This window comes from Sus scrofa, chromosome 18, assembly GCF_054392235.1.
Source record: "Sus scrofa isolate SSC_HxYL_T2T_F1_AM1 chromosome 18, Sscrofa_HxYL_maternal_Yorkshire_Landrace_v2.0, whole genome shotgun sequence".
NCBI lineage: Eukaryota > Metazoa > Chordata > Mammalia > Artiodactyla > Suidae > Sus > Sus scrofa.
Genome location: NC_139400.1, coordinates 21,256,903 through 21,278,603, shown reverse-complemented (window position 1 = coordinate 21,278,603; position 21,701 = coordinate 21,256,903). Strand labels below are relative to the sequence as shown.

The 21,701-nt window shown below is 38.4% G+C and overlaps 1 long non-coding RNA gene across 1 annotated transcript in view; it reads left to right on the top strand.

Annotated features, from left to right (window-relative positions):
- The window catches only part of LOC110257606 (uncharacterized), a 52,700-nt gene that overhangs the window by 2,947 nt on the left and 28,052 nt on the right, over positions 1 to 21,701 (top strand). The window contains exon 2 of the long non-coding RNA XR_014833709.1: positions 10,209 to 10,309. This is a non-coding gene — a long non-coding RNA (uncharacterized LOC110257606). The remainder of the gene's footprint in view (positions 1 to 10,208; positions 10,310 to 21,701) is intronic.

Below are 21,701 nucleotides of genomic sequence, written 5' to 3'. Positions count from 1 at the left end.
ACACATATCCCTATAGTCACCACGGGACTATTTACAATAGCCAAGATATGGAAACCAACATGAAGGAGTGAATAAATTGTCCACCAAGAAGGAATGAATGGATAAAGAAGTTGTGTGTGTGTGTATAGATATAGATATATAGTACTACTTAGCCATGAAAAAGATGGAATCTTGCCATGTGCAACAGCATGGATGGACCTTGAAGGTATGCTAAGTAAAATAGCTGGAGAGAGACAAACATTGTGATTTCACTCATAAGTGGAATATAAAAAAGTAATAAACCCAAAATAAATGAACAAACCAAACCAAAATGAAGGATAGATACAAGAACAGAGTTCTGGTTAGCTGAGGGGTGGGACTGAGAAGGAGGGTGAAATGCAAGCAAATATTTGGTGGTGGATGAAGATTGAATATTTGGTAGTGAGCACACTGGAGAACATACAGAAGCAGAAATAGACTTCATTCCCATGAAACATATAATGTTATAAATCAGTAATATTACCTAAATTAAGTAAATGAATCTGAGAATATTAAAAAATAAACAAATCATGTCCAATATGAACATGAAAGAAAAATACCTGTACATTGGACTTCAGGCATATTTTATTTTATTTTTTATAGTTTTATAGTTTAAACTTTTATAACAAATATGTATTATAAATTTTAAAATTAGGCTGTTTTTATTTGAGGAAAAGTTACGAACATGTTGATATCTGGTAAATAAGATCATATATAAGAAAATATTGTTGGCCAAGTTGCTTGTGCTCGTTAGATATTAAACTCTGCAGGTTAAAATATATTTAGTATTGATTAGGTCCTGCTGTATAGCACAGGGAACTGTGTCCAATCTCTTGGGGTAGAAAATGATGGGGGGTAGTATGAGAAAAAGAATGTAGATGTATATATGTGACGGGGTCACTTTGCTCCACAGAAGAAAATTGGCACGATATTGTAATTCAACTATACTTCATTAAAAAAATCTATATTCTATGAAAAGATACAAAGGATCATAAAATTCAGTGTTGAATACTAATGTTTAATAAAGAGGTCAGAGGTAAATAGATAATTGTTCAAAAACTGAAGTCCCCAAGAATTTCATCAAAGAACCCTTAGGTCGTTTTCTTGGTGCTCTATTTAGTGTTTGATTTCATAGGCCCGTCTTAGGCCACTTGCTAAATACCAGCAGCTACTAAATCAACTAAAGTTGCTTAGAACGATCTCTGGCTTCTGCAGTTTTGCTACTGAATAGTTGATAATGGCAGTATCCTTAACGGAAAAAGATTGTGAAACAAACAAACAGACAAAACCAAAACTTTTTTCACTTCTGTCCTCTGAACTCTACTTCCCCCTGTCCTGCACTTAATGTCAGCGCTTTGAAAATGGTAACAAAAGGAATTTCTTTAACGGCTGGAAACAAAGATAAAGCTGGATTTCATTTAAGTGTCGGATGCCTAATTGCCACTTTGTTCTTTCCCTCTAGTCACATACTAGACTTTTTTTTCTTTTTTTTTCATTTATTTTATAGAAAGTAGCTGAGAGCAAGTGTTACTATGGAGTAATATGCAGGAACAAAGCCAAAATCAAGACTCTGGGTTTGCCTGTCTTTTATTATAATTGTCCTTATTTTAATTTGCTTGCCTCCCAAGTTTTATTTGGAAAAAGCATTATTCCTCAGAGAGAGATGTAAAAATCACTAGTTCTGCAGAATCAGAAAAGTTTTGGTGCTCTTATAAAACTGTCTTTAATTCATAAGTGTCATTTTGAAAATTTGATATTTAATCCTTTAAATTACAATTAATAGGTACTTAGGTACTTTGATGGTAAATAGGATGTACTATCTCTGTAGGGTCTGTATCTGTTTTTCAATCAAAATCAACAAAGGCCATAGGTTAAAAAATATAATTGATGACAAACCACCACTGAAGTACTAGAAAGACGACAAGACTTTCTGACTAAACTCTGCCACTTTGTTTATCCCTGTGAATAGTGATCGTTGAAAGTTTTTCAGAAATTTCCTTGTGACATGCGGGTTGGTTTTAATGCCATTGGAAGGCTTTCCCCCGCCTTCTACCACCAAGATCTGTCTTTCAGCCAGTGGACACAAATTCTGGAAAACTTTTAAGCAGATGTCAAGGGAAGGTGGACGACACATTTTAAGTGACCGTCAAGGTTGTCAGGATAACCCTGGCATTTGGAATGTTCCAAAGACTGTATACTTGGTACTTGGTCACTTTTGAGCAGGGATTCTAAACTTCAGAGGGTCCAGAGATACATTGTGTGCAACATTTATGCAACTGTAGACAAGCTAGAGGCTGCATCTTAGTGATGACTTCCTTTCCCTTTGTGATGACTGTTATCCAAAAAGTTTATGAACACCTGATCCTGGGAGAAAACCAACAAAAGGTGGAATGATTCATTCAGATGAGGATAGGAGGTAAAGTCTAAGTCATACAGCCTGACTTCAGATCCTGGTGATCCTGGATCTGAAAAGGCTACCTAACCTCCTTATTCCTCAATTTTCTTATCTATAAAATAGGCATAAAAATAGTATCCACCTCATATGTCTTTGGAGAGGAGCAAGTGAATCGAATATATCAAGCTCTTTAAATCATGCCTGGTATATGGTTGATGCTATGTACGTGTTAGCTCTTATTATTATGAAATTCTGCCAGGGACTTGGTTTCAAACGCCTTGCTCCCACCTATAAGCCCAAATAGAGATTTAGTATTTGGAGAGGTAAAACATTTTGCTCCTTAAAAAAAAAAAAAAAAAAAGTGTCTGGAAATTAACTTTTTTTTTTATCACTCAAATGAATTTATCACATCTGTAGTTGTAAAATGTCATAACAATCCAACTTCACAGGATTTCCATCCCACAGCCCCAGCACATCCTCCTATCCCCCAAACTGTCTTCTCCGGAGACCGTAAGTTTTTCAATGTCTGTGAGTCAGCATCTGTTCTGCAAAGAAGTTCAGTCTGTCCTTTTTTCAGATTCCACACGTCAGTGATAGCATTTGATGTTGGTGTCTCATTGTATGGCTGACTTAGCATGATAGTTTCTAGGTCCATCCATGTTGCTAAAAATGCCTTTATTTCATTCCTTTTAATGGCTGAGTAATAGCCCATTGTGCATATGTACCACATCTTCTGGATCCACTCCTTTGTCGATGGACATTTAGGTTGTTTCCATGTCTTGGCTATTGCAAATAGTGCTGCAATGAACATTGGAGTACATGTGTCTTTTCAAGTCGTGGTTTTCTCTGAATAAATGCCCAGAAGTGGGATTGCTGGATCAAATGGTAGTTCTGTGTTTCATTTTCTAAGGCATCTCCATACTGCTTTCCACAGTGGATGCACCAATTTACAATCCCACCAACAGTGTACTAGGGTTCCTTTTTCTCTACACCCTCTCCAGCACTTACTGTTTGTAGACTTTTGGATGCTGGCCATTCTGGCTGGTGTAAGCTGGTACCTCAGAGTGGTTTTGATTTGCATTTCTCTAATAATGAGTGATGTTGAACATCCTTTCATGTGTTTCTTGGCCATCTGTATGTCTTCTTTGGAGAACTGTCTGTTTAGATCTTCTGCCCATTTTTTGATGGGGTTGTTTTGGAAATTAACTCTTAATATTAGAAAAGTGAATGGAAAAATTTTAAAACAATATCTATATATAAATCTGATAAAAAAATATTGATGTTAAAAAGAAGTTCAACTTAAAGAAATTTTTTTTGTCTTTTGAGGGCCACACCCACGGCATGTGGAGGTTCCCAGGCTAGGGGTCTAATTTGAGCTATAGCTGCCAGCCTACACCAGAGCCAGAGCCACAGCAATGCCAGATCCAAGCCACATCTGTGACTTACACCACAGCTCATGGCGACACTGGATCCTTAACCCACTGAGTGAGGCCAGGGATTGAACCTGCCACCTCATGGTTCCTAGTCGGATTCGTTTCCACTGAGCCACGATGGGAACTCCAACTTAAAGAAATTTGGAGAATGAACATCCTCTAAAATGTCTGTATAGCCAGAAAAAAAATTATGAAAAAAGTTTTAAATTTTCTAATTAAAAAATTTTTTTGCTTCCATGGACTAGGGAAAACACCAAAAAAGGACATAGGCTAATTTAAAGACAAAACAAGGGACAATGTATTAGAGACAGGTGGGATAAGAATTTCCCATACAGCTAAAAAGAAGAATATTAACCTTATTTGGCAGCCATAATGAGCAGAATTGGCACTATAGAAAATTGAATTAGTGCTATACCAGACAAACTTGGAAAGTTTCCCATAAGGCAGAAGGAAAGGGCAAGATAAGAAAGGAACAACAAGTACAAGAGATAATGAGAAGAAATAATGAAGATACAAACCAAGAGTAACAGTTGTTCCTAAATGAGCCACAGAGTGATTAGATCTAAAGCAACAACACAAACCTAATGAACATGCCCTTCGCTGAATATCCAACAAATAATTAGAAAAACATGAGCATGAAGATAGACTTTGATCCTTCATGTGCCCAAGAATTCAGTAAAATAAATCCACACTGAAATCCACACAACATTTTTCTTCCTATTACAAGGACAAAAGAGAAATTTCTATAGATATTCAGGATTAAAAAAAAAAAAAACTGAAACCAAAATGTTAAAAAAAGAAAAGCTGGTTATTTTCAAAAAAACAAAATCTGCCTGTACGTAGACTACCTTCTGCAAGAATGAGGTAAGGAATGAGAAAACAAACTCACTAGTTATCTGAAGATGGTGAAATTGTGTATCTAGAAAACCCAGGTAATTTAACAGAAAATATATTAGGAAAAATAAACCTCAGAATTAAGGAAATGAAAGGGCTGCAGGATAGCCACCCAGGCTTATGCTGTTTTTATGCTAGTTAATGTGCCTATAGAATTTATTAAAAATTGGCTGTAGTTTTTGTTTCAGCCACGGTTTGAACTATCCAATATGTCTTCTCACCACTCATTCCATTTAGTCATATTATATAGTGAAAATTAAAGCACTTTCTCATTGAAGAGTTCCTAATATGTTGACAAAGATGGATCATATACGCTTCCTCAAAAGAAGCCTCAATAAATTCAAAAAGCAGAAATTATCATGTCAGAAGCTTGGATAACTAGGTAATAAAACTAGAAATTAAAGCAAGATTTGAACAAAATAACACCAAAGACACTAAGAAATTAAAGTTCTGCTAAGTGGCTCCGGCAATGCTTCAAGGATTCCAAAGTAACCTTCCAGAGGAGAAGAATGTCTGGAACTGTCTCATTCCCAAGATAATTGTTTCTCTCTGACCAGCCTACCAGCCTTAGCACATCCTCTCTCCTCAGGGGTCAGACGCCTCTGGCTAGGATGTCTTCCCCGTCTTGCTGCCAGGCTTGGGATCGATTACACATCTTCATGACCTAATCAGTCTGTGCACGGAATGTGGAATGGATTCAGCAGTCAGAGGAGGAAGTGGCAGAAAAACAAGGCTGCTGTGATGTCAGATGCGGGATGACGTCGGTAAAAGCTGTGTTTGAAGCAACTGTATCCAAAGTCTGCAGCAGTCCCGTCTGGCTCTCCACACGGGTGTGCTTCTCTTCTCATATTTGATGCAGGGTGCTCGAACCCTAGACACACACATGTTTCCTCGATCCCTTTCAAAACAGGATGACTTTGTGTTGCCCACACTGCTGAAAACCAAGGGAGGCAGCAGTCTGAAGGAAAGGATGCAGTCGGATGTCCGCACTGCTGGGAAATAAAGTCAGAAAACTATGATGGTTGCGTTTTCTCCAGAGAACCAAAGCAAGTATAGAACATTCTCGTCTAGTCAAAATGAAAGCTGTTTTAATAATTGGAACAAATGGTTGCCAATAGAAATGTCTTGGGACCTCAATCACAGGTTCATAACGACTAGTCCCACTCTTCAGCAAATGATGGATTTGGTCCATTTAAAACTAAATAAAAAACATCTCTGAGAGGAGGAAGTCTGGGAAGAAGCATACTGTCTTGTCCCCTCTACTTCCCTAGAAAGATGAAATGAAAAATGTCCAGGGGCGAGTCCAGGAAGGGTTTGGGACAGAGAGAAATGTATAGAAAGCCAGAATTTTGTTTCAGAGAAGAGAATTTGTTGCAAGTGGGTAAACACCTTTAAGTTATTCTGGTGTTTTAATTCTAAAGGGTGGTATTATTTCACATAAGAGCAAAGATGAGCAATGGGCTTAAAGAAATCTTACCAGACAGGTGAACTGTCCATCTTAGGTTCCCTTACTTTGTTGTCCTTTACTGCTCCAAGCTTGTCCCTTGACCCATCGTAATGTGACTGTTGAAGCGTGTGTGTCAGTTGCCATTAGACTCAGAAACAGAGAGGCAGGCTACCTGCCTGTCTGTTGGTTGTGCAGCACCTGGTGAGGATAACTGCTTGCGAGAAAATAAATGACATAGTTACATGGAGGAGAATTAGTGGTCAGACATATAGTCAGACCTCCAGCTGACAGCAGGCATCCCCTAGAGCTGATAATTTGGACTTTTTGGAATAGCTTCAGGAATAAAAAGCTCATTACTTGTAAAGGCAATTCGAGTAATTTAAATTATTGGGTAATTAATTAACAAATTTAGATGATTAGAATATATTACATTAAATTCCTCTTCTTTTATGGGTTTTGCCTTATAAAACTAACTGGAATACATATTCTTCTGTGTATCCCATTTTTTTCTTAATTGAAGTATAGTTCATTTACTGTATTGTGTTACTTTCTGGTGTGCAGCAAAGTGATATATATATGTGTGTGTATATGTGTATACTATGTATGTATATAAGTATATATACATATTTTCTTTTCCATTACTATTTATTATAAGATATTGAATATAATTTCCTGTGCTATGCAAATCTCATCTTCAAGATCTAACTTCTGTTAGCATTTTGTCTCTTTTTCACTATTATTGTAAGCAGTTTAAGTACATGGAAACTCAGACTCAAATTAACTTCTCCAAATTCACAATGCTAGGGTTACTGGTTATTCTAGGACTTGAACTCAGTTCTTTTTGACTCCATAATCTGTGAGCTTAATCACTCTGCTGAAAATAACTATAGTTCCTTAAAATGAACCTTTAATTTAATTTTTTTTTTTTTTTTTACTTTTTAGGGCCATACTCACAGCATATGGAGGTTCCTAGGGTAGGGGTCTCATCAGAGCTACAGCTGCAGGCCTACACCACAGCCACAGCAACGCCAGATCCAAGCCACATCTGCAACCTACATCATAGCTCACGGCAACACTGGATCCTTAACCCACTGAGCGAGGCTAGGGATCAAACCTGCAACCTCATGGTTCCTAGTCGGATTCGTTTCCACTGCGCCACGATGGGACCTCCAAAAATGAACCTTTTAAAGGGGGACTGGGAGCTTGGGGTAAATAGATGCAGAATGTTGCTTTCGGGATGGATTAGCAATGGGATCCTGCTGTGTAGCACTAGGAACTCTGTCTAGTCACTTATGATGGAACATGTAATGTGAGAAAAAAAGAATGTATACATGTAAGTGTAACTGGGTCACCATGCTGTTCAGTAGAAAAAAAAATATATATATAAATAAATGATTAAAAAGTGGCTTCTACAACACTTACCATGTCAAAATCCTTTCTCCATACACCATTTAATTAGTATTTCTCGCAAAGTACAGCACAAAAATGAACACAGTATCTCAGATATTATCTTATGAGGACAGAGTATGGTGGGATTATTACCTATTTTGATTTGGGCCCAACAGTTCCATTTTAGTAAAATAAATTTATGGGATGTAACCAAACCTATATTTATTTTTTAGTAAACAAAACTTCCAGATTATTTTTATACACATTATTCCAACTAAAAGTCTTCCCAATCCAGTTGTAAAACTTACCGTCTTGACTAAAATGCAAGATCATTTATCTCTGTTAAATTTCAACATTTTGAATTAGACCTGCCACAAGCATTTTAAAGCTTGACTGTGACATCTATCATATTACCCAGCCTTCAAATGGGATGGCATCTGCCATTTGATAAGCATATTTTCTAAGCATTTGCTCATGTCATTGCTAAACTATTAAAAGGACAAAATAAATATTTACCAATGTTCTATTATTAATTCCCCTGGATATAGGAAACAAACAAACAAACAAACAAACATCTCTAGACGAATTGCTCAATTGTTTGCAGACAATAATGCAGACTGTGTTTCACTATATTATTAATCAGGAAATAAGAGTAACCTTTGTTTAAATGCCATGTATAAGTCATTACACCCTACATGCCTAACAAATTAGCCTCAAATCAGGCTAATTTGTTCCTACATACTCTTAGTGAATCCGTATTGGCTTCTGGTAATCGCACAGTCTTTTCTACAAGCTCAGAAAGCTGAAGGTTAATAGTATGTCCTGAAATTTTCTAGGGAGCACATATCTGTGTGCTTGGGAGTACTTCCTAAAAAAAAAAAAAAAAAGGAAAGAAAGAAAACAGGGATCTTTCTGTGGAATATAATGGTGCAAACGCAGATTATATTATTTGCAGTACCATGTTTTAGTACATAATCCAGTTCTCTTTCATTTTCTTCAGCATACAACTTTGGTCATTTCATTGACTTCACAGTTACTTGAGCTTGCATCTCATGCATTTGAATAGTTTGAAACACTGTTGATATTACATACTATGTTACAAACTAGAAGATAGACGATGTGTAGAATTGTTTTAGGAATAGGCTAGGTTCCTTGATATTGCCAAAGCAATTTGCCAATTGGAAGAAGACCTCTCGTCATTTCAAGTCTTCCTAATGACTGACCACACTGGCTTGAATACCTTTCAAAAAGAATAACTCATCATCCCATAGCATTTATTTTATTTAATTTAAAATCTATAGCTCCTCTTATAATAAAGATTTCCAAAAAGTTTCCTGTTCAAAAGTGTGAATTTCACCCAATGTTGCACTTCAAACTTTACCATGTAAACCCTGATTTCAGCAGGCACAGGTTTGACTAAGTCTCCATTTTACCTTTTATGATTTCATTGATTTTGAGCACATATCTAGTTATTTCAGTCTATCTTTTATTTCTTTTGATGCAGTAATTGGTCTTCTCTGAACCTTCTCTGAATCGTCTCCAGGTTTCTCGCACATTTCCTAGGTACATTAAGCAGGCGTGCCTGAAGTTTTCTCCTGTGGATTCACTTGGCCTTTGAGTCTCCCCCAGGCAATGGGGACGTGAATCTCACTGCAGTGCCATCAAACTCCACATGGTGGCGGCGTTGTCTCCGCAAACCAGACTTCAGGTCTCTGTGCTAGAAGTTTATTGGCCTTCGATTCAAGCTCCCTTAATAAAGCGGCTGTCAGCCTGCCAGAAGCCCTGTCAAATGGCTCAGGTTTTCAGCTTGGGCTCCACACCTGTGGCTGAAACGCAGGAATTGCTAGCTGTCTGGTGTTTGCAGAACAGCAGCAATGTCTGAACACTTTCAGATGCTTCTTACGTACACTGCAGTGCTTGGGTTTTGACTTTCCTTTTTTTTGGGGGGGGGAATATTTTTCTAACACAAAATTCACATTTTCAGGATGGAGGATGAAGATGCAGAGTGAAAACTTAAATAATAGTATGGTCCAAATTGAGATCTGCACTAAGTGTAAAACATACACAGGATTTCAAAGATTTAATAGGAAAAAAGACTAAAATTATTTATACTTATTTCATATGAAAATGATCATAACTGAGGGGTATATTGGGTTAAATAAAGTACAATATTAAATTGAATTTCACCTGTGACTTGTTACTTTTTAAAACGTGGCCCCTAGAAAATTTAACACTGCACATTACTTGCATTTGTGGCTCACATTGTGTTTATACTGGACTGAGCTTGTCTAAAAGGTGGTGAGCAATGCTTGCTAAGTACTGAGAGGTCCTATAATCCTCTGAAATATTTCCTTAGGAAACCTCTAACTTCTTCAGCACAGTTATCAGATCTACTCCAGAATCTGAATTCTCAGGAAGTGTTGGAAGCCTCTGTATGGTATGGTATGGTATGGATTCACTTTACAGCAGTCCCAAACAAGAGTTTCTGGATCATAACTCTTTATCAGAATTATACAGGAGCAGTTTTCTGATTGATTTCTGATCCCCTCTGCAGAGATTGATTCAAAGAATACGGATGCACTGAAGTTGAACTGTCCTCTATTTGTTTTCTTTCTTCTTCCCTCTTCTCCAGTTCCTGTACCTGCGAGGAGGGAGTGACTTCCAGGTAGAATATGGTGCTGCCTGAAGAAAATGATGTGAAAGAGACATGATGATAGGAGAGCTGTAGAGAAAGTGAGTTGAACAAGCATGAACTGAGGGTTGCCGCCTTCAGTGCTACTCCAGGGTGGTTGTGGTATTTCAGAGTAGGGTGTCTTTAGTTATATGATCAGACCGTCACTGGAAAACCAGCCAGTTGACCCTAATGTCTAAGAGGTTGATTTACGACTATCAAAATTATACAGAATTTCTGGAGTTCCTGTTGTGTCTCAGCAGAAACAAACCCGACTAGTATCCATGAAGATGTGGGTTTAATCCCTGGCCCCACTCAGTGGGTTAAGGATCTGGCGTTGCTGTGAGCTGTGGTGTAGGTGGCAGACGTAGCTCAGATCTGGCGTTGCTTCAACCCTTAGCCTGGGAACTTCCATACGCCACAAGTGCAGCCCTTAAAACAAACAGACAAACAAACAACCCCCCACAGAATTTCTGCTTACTACTTTGTTATCCTAAACGTGATTATAAAATTGCATATGCTGATGTGTTTTAAACTGGAGAGCCATTGGCCCTCCCCTCCGTTACTTAAATACAACTTTCCTACATTTCGAAGCACACCGAGATTTGCTTGAGCTGCATATGCTTTCTTCAGAGGAAACAAAAGCCTCTAAAAAAGTAAAATGCATTAATTTGGGGCATCCTACAGGATCAAGTTGTGTAGTTAGTGTACTTTTGACCATTTACTAGTTTCACTGTAACTTTTTGATAGAGTTATAGTAATGTCACTATTTTGCTGGTAGGAAAATTTAGGTTTACTGAGATTAAGTTGAAAGTCACACAAGACTTGAAGAATCTGTGATATTAATACAAGTTGTCTCGTGGCACTATTCGCACAACCATTGAAGAATAGTACAAAGAAAATAATTTTACTTGCCATGACAAAAAATGAAATGTCTTAACCATCCAACATGGGCTTGCACCAAGGCTCAGAGCAAATGCCCCTTACCTTGTGAAATAATTGAATTGACCCCACCAAAAAATGAAAGAGAACTTCTCATCATTGTGTGCATAAATTTTTCAGAAACAAATTACTTCCAAATTGTATGAACCATGGTAACAAATACCACTTTACAATATCTACCTATCACACAACTTTAATGATGAAGTTTTTAAGTCAATGAAAGTTTCTCCATTCCCTCAGCCTTCTCTTTTTATACGCCCATTCTTATGTCAGTACTCTTTTCCGCCTCAAGAAGAGAAAAACGACATAATTCAGACTAGCCCAGGCACCTTGGCAAGAAGAGGGTAAATATATTCAGCCCTGGACCGCAGTAGGTGACCCCTAGATAAGAATGGAACCTTGGAGTTCCCTGGTGGTGCAGCAGGTTAAGGATCCCATACTGTCACTGTTCTGGCATGGGTTTGATCCCTGGAATGGGAACTGGTGCATGCCACAGGGGCAGTCAAAAAATAAAAGAGTGGAACATAGCAGGAAGAGCTGGATAGTAGCAATGGAAAGATTTAAATCCCCAGAGCTCAAGTCACTGTGAGGTCTGAGACTCCCTTCACCATGTGCATGTCATTGAAAGGGCATCAGTTATTCCAGGGACCAGCCTGCATATTGTACCCATTCTTCTAACACTGATTTGTGAACTGGGCGAGAACAAAGCAAATGCATGGAACTCATGTTTCCTGAGATTACATTTTCCTTTTGAACATACAGTAGAGATAGATGGGGCAAGCTTCTTTGACTCTTATCATGGGTTTATATCTACTTTACTGGTTGAAGTTTGTGCCGATATAGTTAAGTGTTTCCACAATTACTATGCCCACCCAACATCCCTGAATGATACAAAATCCCATTTACTCTAGACTAATGGTTCTCAGGTAACAAAATTGCATGACCAAAACTGGCCTAAAGCCATGCTGTTCTGAAACACTTGTTCCCAGATAGGTCCTGATATCCCCCCCCCTTTTTTTTTCTTGTTTGAATATTGGCTTGTTTTGCTGTCTAGGTAATCACAATTTGTGGTTAGATTTAAAGACCACAGCTCAAGACCAAAAAGAAAATATACTTAATAAGATTCAAAAAAATAATTTAGGTGAGAACTAATTTTCTCTTGCTCAAAGACTTCTAGTTTATATGGCAAACTATGCACATATATAATGATCCTCATTACTAGTGGATTCTACACTTGTGAATTTGCCTACTTGCTAAAATTTATCTATAACCCTCACATAAATAATCGCAGCATCTGCATGGTCAATCGCAGACACACATGCAGCGTGGCGGAAAATTGGAGTGTCTCACTGGCAGGTCCCCAGCTGAGGGTAACAAAATGACCCTCTGCCTTCATATTTCAGCTCTCATACCAAGAACAAATGTCCTTTGAACAGTCTATTTAGTGTGATTTTTTCACAGTTTTGTGCCTTTTGTTGGTGATTTTTATATGACTGAAGGACACACAAGCATTTATAATGCAGCGCTGTCTAGTGTTCTGATGCACAAGGATCTGGGATGTGTCTTATGGAGAAAATACATGTGTTAGATACACTTTGTTCAAGCATGAGTTACAGTGCTGTTGACCATGAGCTCAACATCAAAGAACCAACAATCTATGTTAAATACGGTGCCTTTAAACAGTAACACACATAGGAGTTCCTGTCATGACGTAGTGGAAAACGAATCTGACTAGGAACCATGAGGTTGCAGGTTTGATCCCTGGCCTTGCTGAGTGAGTTAAGGATCCAGCGTTGCCGTGAGCTGTGGTGTAGGTTGCAGACATGGCTCAGATCCCGTGTTGCTGTGGCTCTGGCATAGGCTGGCGGCTACAGCTCCGATTAGACCCCTAGCCTGGGAACCTCCATATGCTGCGGGTGCAGTCCTACAAAGCAAAAATAAAATAAAATAAACAGTAACACATAAAACAAGGTTTTTTATTGATTGATTGATGAAACTGTTGTGAGCAGTTTCCCAGGAACCTAACTCTATAGTTTCAATTTCTTTACTATAATGTAAAGATTTTTTTTTTTTAATCTAAGACTTCTGGGTACCTGAAGACATTGGTGGCTGCCTAGGTCCCTGCTGCCTCCCAGTATTTCATCCCAAAACAATAAAAAGAAAATGAAAACAAAAACTACACAATAAAATCCTTCAGTATAATTGGATCAGAAGAATGTTCAGACTGCTACAAGGCTTATGGCAGTCAGAGGCAGGCTGACTTTACTGCAGGGAAGAGAAATAGGGAAGTAAGATGGAATAAGAGTAAGTCTACACTGAAGCTGAAAATATATTTTTATGTACTGGTAGGTCAGAACACATTTTACAAGGAAGAGACTTAAAAGTATGTCCAATCTGAAAAGTCGAAAAGAAGTAAAAAAGTTTTGTGTGTGGAAAAACAAGACTACAAAATGACTGAAGGACATACAAGCACTTTCCCACCAACACAAAAATAAAATATTCATAAAGAATCAGGACTTTGTTAAACAAAAAGATGCTGGTGCCATTAAACTAGAATCTTTAAAAAGCACCCAGTTCCAGAAAAATAAAGAGAAAAGAACAAATAAACCATACTTAAATTGTAATAAAAATAATCAGGAGTTCCTGTCGTGGTGCAGTGGTTAATGAATCCGACTGGGAACAATGAGGTTGTGGGTTCAATCCCTGGCCTTGCTCAGCGGGTCGACGATCCAGCGTTGCCGTGAGCTGTGGTGTGGGTTGCAGACGCGACTCGGATCCGGCATTGCTGTGGCTCTGGCGTAGGCTGGGCGGCTACAGCTCCGATTAGACCCCTGGCCTGGGAACCTCCACATGCCACGGGAGCGCCCCTCGAAAAGGCAAAAAGACAAAAAAAAAAAAAAATCGGAAAACAAAGAGCCAACACACACCCACTGGAGGGGTGGGGGAAACTCTCAAAATAACAAAAAAGAAAAAAAAAAAAAAATACCAAACATGAAACAAAAGAAAACTGTAACACAGTTATGGTAACAGACTAAGATGTTCATAGTCCCATTTAAAGTCAGCATAAATCGTCTAAAATCAGACATGCAATCCTTAAAAACAGTGATTATCAAAAAAAAAAAAACCAGAAATAAAGGTATTAAAAATATAGAATGGTAACCTCTAGAACGAAAATTCAACCTTCTTAAAGATAGATAGATAAATAGATAGCTAAATAGATACGTTTTACAAATTGAGGGGTAAAGAATACCTATCTTACAGAGAAAGTAAGATAGCACCAAAGATAGTAGGCCACAGAATATTAGCCAGAAACGTTCTGTTAAAGTGTAAGTGGATGGCAAGGCTGTATCCAGAAAAATGTTATCTATGCTAATAAACAATTTGTCCAGTGGGGGACAGAGATAGAAAACAGAAACGATGAGTAGGCGGGACCAGCGCATACACAGGGAAGTCATGTCCTCGCCCTGGGTCAGGGGACTAGTTGCTGGGAATGACTATCTAAGCAAAGGACTTCCTGTGGGGATGAGTTGGGGAGATTTTCAAGCCCATCCCATCACTGTGAAGCACCTGCAGGTATTATTCCACCCTGAGAATGCAAGAGGAGCCTCCCTCATCTACTCAGCCTGTCTGAGCTTCACTGACTCACACGGCAACCCCTCCAACAAACTCACATTCTTGTTAGTGCCCAATAGTCTCTCTCTCTCTCTGTCCTTCCATTTTTTGATTCGGGATAGTAGAGAAAGAAGTCTGAATATTGCTGCTTAAAAGCCAGGTCATGACTTCCCTGTACTCTATATCACTTTTATAAACTCAAAACTTTAGACAAAGTAATAGAAATACCTCCTCAAACTGGTGCCAAGAACTTCACACATTATTTGGGCTTTGCCTGACCAAGGTAAAGACAGTGGAATTTTATCGCTGTGATACAGGCAATGCATTTACACTAGCACCAAGAGGGACTCAGATTTTTTTTTTTTTTTTCCTTTTTTGGTATCATGGAGTTCCCAGGCCAGGGATCAGATCCAAGCCACAGTTGCTACCTACACAGCAGCTGCAGCAACAGCGAACCCTTCATCCATTGTGCTGGGCTGAGCATCAAACCCGCATCCCAGTGCTGCAGAGATGTCACTGATGCCATTGCACCATAGCAGGAACTCCAAAGACTCAGATTTTTTAATGTTATTGATTCATACTGCCATTTGGATAGCTGTTCTTCTGGATGTAACCTGTTCTTTTCCTCCAGCTGGTATCAAGGTTTTCCTTCTGTCACTGGGTTCCACTAGTTTTACCATAATGTACTGAGCAGTGGTTTTCTTCCTCTTCATTCTAATTGGCATTCACTCAGCCTCTAAAATCAGAACATCAGAAAACCTCAAAAATTAAATTTGTCTCTCACTAAATTTGAGGATTTTACAGCCATTAAAAATTTTTCCTCCTCCTCCTCTTTCTGAAACTTTAAGTCCATGTATGTTAGACCTTTTGACATCGCCCCCCAAGTTCTTGAGGCTGTTATTTGTTTTCAGTGTTTTCCCCCCAACTTTTATTGGTCTTCCATGCATTGTCTTTCTGCCATGTTATCTCCATTTGCCATTAATTCCATACTCCATTAATTTCCATTATTTTTGACTATTTTCCTCATTCTATTTCATTTCAAGCATTAAAAATAATAATAACCATGAGTTTCAATATTACTGCTTTAAAATCTGCCTGTTTCTAATTCCAAAATCTGGGTCACTTTGCTATTATTCTCTGTCAGTGGTCTTTTGTTTTGACAATGAGTCATACTTTTCCCCCCATTATTTTAGTATCAAATAATTATAAATTTTTTTTCCTGGGTATTATGAATATTGTGACTGGATTCTGTTACAGTCTTCCAATGATGCATTTTGTTTTGTTTTTAACTTTAACAGCCAACCAACTGACCTTCTTGGATTTAAACTGCCAGCACTTGGGTGGCACCTGACGTTACATTATAGTTCTTTGGTTGGTTGGTTTGTTTTTGTTTTTATTTTGGTGGGCTGCTTTGAGTCTACCTGATGTAATGATATATATATATATATATATACACACACATACATACATATATACATACATATGGACCCAAGTGTCAGCCTGAGATTTGGGCAGAGATTTCCACAAATCTTGGGATGGCCTCTCTCTGGTGCCTTCCTCTCTAAAATTCCTCCCTCATAGTCCATTGGCTGTGGCTTCCCTGAACTCTCTAGACATAAAATGAATGTAGATTTCCCAGCAGAGATTTTGCCATAATGTGTGCTGAAGACCACGAGCTTTCCTAAGGCTGAAAACCATACTAAGTGGGAAACTTACCCTATGCCTTTTTCATCTGTCGAGTGTTGGCTTTCCTCCCAAATCTCTGTGCTTATATCCTCTTTCAAGTGCTTTCAAGTAATAATATTTAATGTTTTGGCCAGGCCTTATAGTTGTTGCCTGATTGAGCCATGATGGAACTTGATTTTCTCCCCTTTGTCATTTCTTATTTTGTAAATTTGTGCTTTCTCCATTTTCCCGTTTGATTACTAGCTAGTGCTTTGTCTCTGTTTCTTCTTTTTCACCTTCCAGGATTTTGATTTATTAATTCTATTTAAGATTTTCTGTTCTCTTCTCATTTTTCTGTCTTTAATGTTTCCTTCTTTTGGCTTTTTTGGTTTTTTTATTGCTCATATCTACCTTTTATAATAATGATTTAAATAATATATTTTTTCATGCTTTTATTTATATATTTATTATAATTATACAAAAATAACATGAATGTAGTCTGTGAAGTCTGTACATATATTTTTAGAACAAAAGAGAGTTTTTGCTCCCTTTTTCCCTTATGTGTGTCTTTGATTTTTTAAATTAATTTATAAACTTTATGAGAAACAAATAAACAAACATTGCCACACTGTTCCTTTTATGATTCCAATCAATTTAATCTAATAACATCATTTATAAGTCCTGGAAAAGTTAAAATGGCTGTAAATAATTTTTAAATTAATATTTAATTTAATATTTAATTAACATTAATATTTATTTAATATTAAATTTAATTTTAAATTAAAATTAAATTTAAAATTAAAATTTTAAAATAAAATTTTAAATTAAATTTAAAATTAAAATTTTAAAATAAAATTTTAAATTAAATTTAAATTTAAATTAAATTAATATTTATTTAATATTAATATTTAATTTTTAAAAATTATAATATTTTAATTTTTAAAAATTTTACTGCTGTAAAATGCTAAATGCTGTGCATTTTCCTTTGAGTATTGCTTTCAAAGTATAAATACATGTATTCAGTATCTGATTTTCATTACCATTATTTTTCAAAAAAATTAAATTGCTGACATCTGTATCCTTTTATTTAAGAGTTGTTTAACAAAAAGTTCTTGAATTTATAGGTCATCCTTGGTCAAAAGAGAAATGAACATGAGATTTAGAGTGTGGAACAGAAGACGCAGCCATTCTTATGCTCAAATGGTGTGATGGTGGGTGTAGACCTCAGGGCAATGCGATGGTGGGTGTAGGACTCAGGGTCAATTCGATGGTGGGGGTAGGACTCGGGGTCAATGTGATGGTGAGGGTAGGACTCAGGGTCATTTAGATGGTGGGGGTAGGATTCGGGGCAATGTAATGGTGGGTGTAGACCTCAGGGCAATGCGATGGGTGTAGGACTCGGGATCAATGCTATCCATGGTGGGGGTAGGACATGGGGTCAATGTAATGGTGGGTGTAGACCTCAGGGCAATGCGATGGGTGTAGGACTCGGGATCAATGCCATGGTGGGGGTAGGACTTGGAGTCAATGCAATGGTGGGGGTAGGACTCGGGGTCAGTGTGATGGTGAGGGTAGGACTTGGGTCAAAGCAATGGTGGGTGTGGGACTCAGGCCAATGGATGGTGGGTGTAGGACTCTGGGCAATGTGGCACCCATTTGTGAAGTTTCATCTGCTAATTCAGTTGTTGGCATAGGGCAGCATCCAATGCAGCCCCCTACTCCCATCAGATCTTCTCCTTTTGTTTCTCAAGTCCTGGCCTACGTGCATAAGCAGCTACTTTATAAAAGTCTCCAGTTTTTTCTACAGGCCTTCAGCATCATCCTGGTAGGTCAGAAACAGACTCTGGTTCCAGTTTGTCTTTCTGGATTCTGGTTTATTTCTACAAGCTACAGTTTTCTCTGCTCTGGCTTCATAAAGACTTCAAGCCCAATCCAGCTTCAGGGGCAAGATTTGCATAGATTTGTCCATAGATACCAGTTGAGTATGGCCTAGTGTTCAAACTAAATCTCTTGTTCTGTATCACTTATAAGAAGAGCTTCTCCGATAAAACCCTGACTTTAGAAATTGCTGTTGGAAGTGGTTCTCAAGAAACAGATCTTAAGAAGGTTCTTTACTCATAAAAGCAGCCTTTTAAGTCCAATAAGAGGAGTTAGTCCTCTTGTCTAAAGACTATGTAATGGCTTATTCTGATATAATTTCAGAATAATTTCATGATTTTATAAGTTTAGGGATCTATTGATCCTATTGACTCCCCCCCCCACACTACTCCTTATTGTTTCTAGTTCTATAAACAGACTCAATCAGTCCTCAGAGTGTAAAGCACAAAGTATAATCTCTGAGAAGGTGTAACACACACACAAAGAATTGCAAAAATTTGCCATTTTATAGCAATAGAAATAAATCTTGGAAAGGAGTTCCCGTCGTGGTGCAGCGGAAATGAATCCCACTAGGAACCATGAGGTTGCGGGTTTGATCCCTGGCCTCCATCAGTGGGTTAAGGATCTGGCATTGCCATGAGCTGTGGTGTGGGTCGCAGACGTGGCTCGGATCTGGCATGGCCATGGTGAAGGTCAGTGGCTACAGCTCTGATTAGACCCCTAGCCTGGGACCCTCCATATGCCGCGGGTGCGGCCCTAAAAGGAGAAAAAGACAAAAAAAGAAAAAGAAACCTTGGAAAGATGCATGGGAATGGATCCTAAGGTATTTGATGAGAGTGGAAGGAATCTACTGTTAGGTTGGTTCTAAATGTAGCTATTGGCGAATTAAGACACAATTCTGTATTTACAACTTTAGCAAAGATGCCTGGAGGGGCCCTAATAGTTTGCTTGCTTGGTTAATGAAAACTTGGATCCAAAAGTGATCTATACAAAATGAGGATGAGAGGCTTGCTAGATCTTCCTCGTTATGCCGTAAAGAAAGGTATCCAAAGGTTTAGGAGGCCTGGAATGCTATGGTGGTGTAAGAATATGCTCATAGTATTTGTTCCCTAAATACATCCCCTAGAAAGTCCAGAAGACACTTCCTTCATGATGGGCAGGGTGCATGGTGTGTGTGTATGTGTGCCAAAGAGCTTTGTGAGAGGAGTTCTGACATCTTACGGTGGCTATTCTCTTAGGCCAGGTTTGGTGGTGGGAATTGCTGCTGTCAAATGGAATTGCCTGATTTTCATGATGATGATGGGATTCTTGGGTGTCATGGGCCAAGTGGTGGCACTAAATCACCAAAGACAAGAAATGTACCGCTACCGGAAGGAGAGGCAAAGACAGAATCAGTAATAGGATGGTCTCACTGGTAGAATCTTTAGTATTAGCTAGTGGATCCTGGTACCCCTAGAACTGATACAGTTGGACAGCCCACTAACATTTTCCTTAATTTATCATTAGAAAGCTCTGGATTTGTTCAACAGAGGACTGACCGAAATCACTGTAATTACCAAATGGAACTGAACCAGGACCATGCAGGCACCCTTGCTGGCTTCCTCGGGTTAGAAGTACCTCTATAATAATGATATCATGGAGTTCAAGACATCCTGCCATTGAAATTAAAAAGCAACTGCAGTATGGAGGTTCCTCAGAATACTAAGTATAGTATCACTGTATGATCCAGAAATCCCACTCATGGGCATATATTCAGACAAAACTATAATTCAAAAAGATACATGCTTGCCTATCTTCATTGCAGCACTATTCACAATAGCCAAGATATGGAAACAACCTAAATGTCCATAGACAGATGAACGGATTAAAAAGGTGCAGTACATATAGACAATGGAATACTGCTCAGCATAACCAAAGAATGAAATAATGCCATTTAAAGCAACATAGGTACAACTGGAGATTCTCATACTAAGTGAAGTAAGTCAGAAAGAGAAAGATAATTATCATATGATATCACTTATATGTGAAATCTAAACTATGGCACATATGATCCTATCTACAAAATGGAGATAGACTCATAGACATAGAGAAGAGACTTGTGGTCGTGAAGAGGGAGAGGGAGGGGACAGGATGGCCTGAGAGTTTGGGGGTGAGTAGATGCAAACTATTACACTTAGAATGGGTAAACAATGAAGTCCTGCTGTACAGCACAGGGAACTATATCCAGCTCATGGAATAGACCATGATGGAAGAGAAAAAAGAAAGGGAATACATTTGTGTGTATGACTGGGTCACTTTGCTGTTCAGCAGAAATTGGCACAACACTGTAAATCAACTATAATAAAAATTTTAAAAGACTATTTAAACTTAAAAAAAGCAATTGTGGCAGAGAGATATCAATGATATAGCAAGCCCCCCCCCACAGCAAAGCTGTTTAATCAGTGGGCAAATCATGTCTCCAGGTCATGATTTGGGGCTGCATGCTAAACCTGTGAGCTCAGTAATCTCTTGGGTACTGCAGGCCTTTTAGGGGTCCTGCTGATGTGACGACGGACAGTGTCAGCAAAATACCCAGCAACTTGGATATTAGGATAGATAGAAGAAACAGGCAGGCTATATCTGACTTCACATTCCTTATGGAACACTAGAGATCCATGACCTGCTCCTTTTGAAGTTTTCAGAATTGCTCGTAAATGACCATTTTCCAGGTCTAGTCCTGGTAAGGTCCACCTCTACTGAGATTTCTCCATCCCCTGATAAATCTTTGGGGTTTATTTTTTTCATATCTAATTGAAGTTATTACTAGAATAATTCCATTATTTCTACAATTTCTTTAATGTAACTCCATAAGTATTGATTTAAAACTATCAGAAATTCTTAGGATTTTTCTCAATGTTGTGTCTATAGGAAGGATATGATTTCTGATCAGCACGGCTTTGAGATGCTTTTGTGATGCTTTATAAAATCTGTCATATATGTAGTTACCATTGGTAGAGATTAATCTGTGGCAGCTGTTAACAACTGCATGTTTGTGTCCCCCTAAATTGTATGTTGGAACCCTAGCCTCCTATGGAATTAGGGGGTAATTCAGTCTTCAGGAGGCAATTAGATTCAGCTGAGCTCAGGAGGATGGCGCCCCCATGATGATGGGATTGGTGTTTTCATAAGAAGCAACTCTCGTCTTTCTCTCCCCCTGCCCCTTTCCCTTGTCTCCCTGCCATGTGACAGCATAGCAGATGGCCATCTGCAAACAAGAAAAAGGGCCCTCATCGGACACAAAGTCCACTGGCACCTTGATCTTGGACTTCTCAGCCTACAGAACTGTAAGAAGTAGTGTTTGTTGTTCAGGCCTCTTGG